The sequence below is a fragment of the Pseudophryne corroboree genome, chromosome 4 (genome assembly GCF_028390025.1).
Source record: "Pseudophryne corroboree isolate aPseCor3 chromosome 4, aPseCor3.hap2, whole genome shotgun sequence".
Lineage (NCBI taxonomy): Eukaryota > Metazoa > Chordata > Amphibia > Anura > Myobatrachidae > Pseudophryne > Pseudophryne corroboree.
The window spans coordinates 681867397-681871629 of NC_086447.1; the positions used below are offsets into that span (position 1 = coordinate 681867397).

At 40.4% G+C, this 4233-nt stretch overlaps 1 pseudogene; it reads right to left on the reverse strand.

Annotated features, from left to right (window-relative positions):
- Positions 1–4030: 4030 nt before the first annotated feature.
- Positions 4031–4149, reverse strand: LOC134911989 (5S ribosomal RNA; annotated as a pseudogene).
- Between the last annotated feature and the right edge of the window lie 84 nt (positions 4150–4233).

Consider the following 4233-nt stretch of genomic DNA (forward strand, 5'->3'; position numbering starts at 1 on the left):
TTTCTGAACATTGTTTCCATTTCTGGAACGTATGCTAGGTCTGTTTAATAACTGAACAAGGGTTATGTGTCCTTCCTAAATAACAAAAACCTTCAGAGTTCGGGGAGAGCCACTCATAAACCTTTCTTCCACATATATTAATGAGCTCTTTATCTGCAATGTGTGAATAGCCATTGTCTGATTGTTCCTGATTACCTACGAACTCCATAACTACTAGACCTTTGATTTTTCTCTGATTTTAACAAACTGATCAGCTAATCCTGGGATCCTATAAGGAAATCACTCCTTCCTCCAGAACCAGTTCCAGTCCCACTCTCGACTCCTCATAAAAAAAAAACCTCGCAAAAATAGAATATCCTGAAAAAAAAATTTTGTCAGCGGGAAAGAGAGAAAAGAGAAATAGAACAAAACAACTCTTGTTCATAACAAATAAATTACAATGACTGGTCTTTCTGCAATCCTTTAGTATGCTCAGGTAGTGTTCAACAGTGCCGCCTCTCAGTCTTCACGGAACAGAGTCTCTGGTGATACTTTTGCGATCTCACTCCATTTACGAGTTCCTTCCGGACTACCGACTTTCCTGCAATGGGAATCGTGGACCCAAGTCTCTCTCTCGGCTACTTTCACTGGGATAGTGCTGTCAACAAAACTTGGTATGGTCCTTCCCACCTGTCTATTAGGCAACCTGAGCGTAAGAACAATCACACAGTCTCTTGGTTCACAATCAAGACAGTTAGTATTTGGCATACCAGCAATCAACAGTTTCAAGTTCTTTTGTCAAGTTCTCAAATGCTGGCTCATCTCGATAAAGTACTGTACTGTCACCTCATTGGTGTATTTCTGATCATTGTGCGGATCAATCATGACATGAGGTTGTCTTCCAAAAACAACCCAAAAAGACACAAATACCAAAACAAAAACAAATTTCGAAGAGGGTGATTCGTCAAGTGAAGATCTGGGAGTGGTTCTGATGCTACATAATACTAGTGGCAGTATCTATGATCACAATAGTACAATTTCAAGCTTTGCTCATACTTCTTGGGGTACCATTATCTACACACAAATTTCTGCACAATTTTTCTTTGCGGTAAACACAGCAACATCCGTGGCGGCAGGAAATGCCTCTACCCAGTTTGAGAAAACATCAGTGCACACCAATACATAACAATAATTCCTAAAGGGTGTTAACTGTACGAAGTCGATTTGTATTTCCTGAAAAGATCCGTCTGCAGGAGGGATATGGGATGGCTCTGTTGGTATTGCCTTACCAATATTCTTCCTCAAGCAAGTAAGACAGGTCATTGCTCTCTTAGCTGCATGAGAATAGAATCCTGGCGCACACCAGTAGGCTCTCATCAGCCTGCACATACCCTCTTTGCCTAGATGAGTCAGACCGTGTGCCACCTCAGCTAGGCTTGGAAGGTATGCTCTGGGGGCTACTGGCTTACCGTGTCCACCTGTCCACAGTCCTGAGGACTCCTGGCCATACCCCTTTGTCCTCCAGACTGCCATTTCCTGTAGGGAACACACATTTTTCATTTTAATTTACTATCGTGTGTTTGCAATGTAGAGTACCATGAGCATAACTCAAAAAAAAAAAAGAAAAAAAAGAAACATCTCTAGAGGAGAGAAGGAAGAAGAAAATGAAAAATAAAATGTCAGGTTTGCCATTCACCAACAGGCATATCAGTGTTTATACAAAATTTCCCTTCACCAGTATTCCCATGCTCCACCCTTTGTGCATGACAAGGCACACTGCAGTAATACTAGTGTTATCGTGCTGTTGAGATATACTGGGTTTGGGCAGAACTCTGAAGGACCTAGGCATGTGGAGTTTGAACTGTACTTGGGTCCATGTATTGTACCACCCTGTGTGAACGCAAAAGATGAAGAGGAAACTGTAGAGAAACAGAATAGAGGTTGGTGATAGATGAGTTTGAAGAGGTGAAGATTTTATACAAATTTGACAACTGTATTGGGCACTACGGGGAAATGATTCTCTACTTGGTCTACTCCCCTTAAACAAATTCTGTGTTTATCGTATTGCTATTGGGACTATCCCAGCCATCAATCCAGTGTCCTGTCCATCCCGGTATCTGTGAGATAATTTCCTCTACCTGTGATGGACATGCATCTAGAACAGTAGAATGCGACATTAGCCTTTGAGGGGTGTCTAGTATATCTTGTACTTCTTGAGCATGGTTCTCAGGTATATCCAAGAAGACACCCTCAGGAGTACAATATATGACACACCGCATTTTACACAATAAGTCTCTGCCGAGTAGATTAGTCGGAGCCGATGCAGCCAGCAGAAAATAATGTTTGGTTTGCAAGGGCCCTATCGTAATCTCTGCAGGTCTACTCAAAGGGTATTGTTGCACCGTTCCTGTTACTCCCATTGCCCGAATCTGTGTTTTCTATATGGCTCGTGATTCCTTACTATATGTCCCTTGGTCCCGTCTATGTGTTTAATAATGTGGCTTGTGTTTTCTGTCTAGGGGGTCTTTATTGACTATGTGTTCTACTACTCCTACAATCTCTTGCAAAATGCCCTTCCTTCCTACAACTGTAACATATTATTGACCATTAGGGATCTGGGGTTTGGACTGATGGGTCTTTCCTGTATGTGCTAGTATACTTACCGTCCTTAACCTCTCCACCTGTTGTTCTCTGCGCCTAGCACTATTCTTGTGATGTTCAATAGCACACTTTCTAAGATTAGCTACTGTGATCCCTTTCCAATTTTGCAAAGAAGTCTGCACCCTGACCCTCAATGCCTTATTGAGCCCATTCATTAGCACAGAGACAGCCACCTCCCATTTGCCAAATTAGTGTTTACCAGTGATCTTATTCCAGATGGAGAGTTTTCTATTACTGCAAGAGACAAAAAAAAAAAAAAGTTTAACAAGCTTCTAGGTCATGCGAAGTATTCATTCAATCCTTCTCATCCCGTATTAAGGGTCTGTACATGGTCCAACAAACATTTCCGAGCTCATCTTGACTAGGGGCATTACTAGGAATGAATACTTCTTATATGGTAACTGAAAGAAATACTCGGGGGTTACCCTGTCTCTGTCAGCTTTCCTACTGGCAAATACTAATGTGCGGACAGGTTTTTTCTCCATTGCTGACATTACTTTCTTGATTTTTTTTGTTTTATTTTTGGGTTTTACTATATATGTACACAAATGATACCATACTTACCTGCTCCACTGGTCTCAGCCACTTCCCCCGCGGCCTACTGCTCTTCTTTTACCGGTTGGATACTCCTCTGGGTGCATGAGAAATGGCTGAAAACAATCAGGTCACATTCTCCTCCTAAATAAACTTCAACATTCATTAGTACATATATAGGTTACAGTCATATTTTTCATATTTTTATTATTTTCTATAGTTTGTATGCTGAACGTAACTGCTTCCACATCTACATATGGCGGTGTACTTGCATTCTCTTTCTTTTTTCCTACTTGTTTATTGTAGCTACAAGTTCAAACAGTTCTTATATTTCCATTCTTGTCTTATATGACTTTGGTTAGACATACCACCTGCAATACCTTAGGATCAAACTCACCAACCCCTCTTGCTGCCACAGGTTTAAACAATTTGTATAGGACAATAAGGAGAAAAGAAGAATCTTTTGTGGGCGCACTCAACTTTAAATGAATATAGGAATTAGTCAGAATAGATTAAAAATTCAATTCAACAGAATTAAGATGATCAGTGGTTCATAAAGAAAATAATGGTCAAAAAGATAATAATATATTCAAATAGCACAGAGTGCTGATACAAGATGGAAACTGAATTCCGGCTGACGGAAGAGACTGAATGTTTGTAAACAAATAGTTTAAATTTTAGACGGTACGTTCTACTGATAAACAAAACACTGTTTTATGTTCCCTGTCAGGGTATAATTAATACAAATAATACAGTCTGGATACTGGTTATACTTATAGGTAGTATAAGGGTGGAAAGTAAGATGGCAGTGTGAATCTTCTGTCAGTGTTAGACACTGTGTATGCTAAACCAATAAGCTCTACTAAACTGAGTATTCCTCAATGGTCACCCACTTGAGTACTGACCCAGCCCAACACTGATTAGCTTCCGAGATCAGACGGCTTCGGGCGTTTCCAGTGTGGTATGATAGTAGAGAGAATGAACGATAATTGGAAGCTCTGGAATCACTGATGAGAGTTCACGAATTTACATAGTTATTCAGGACAGATATCCGAGATA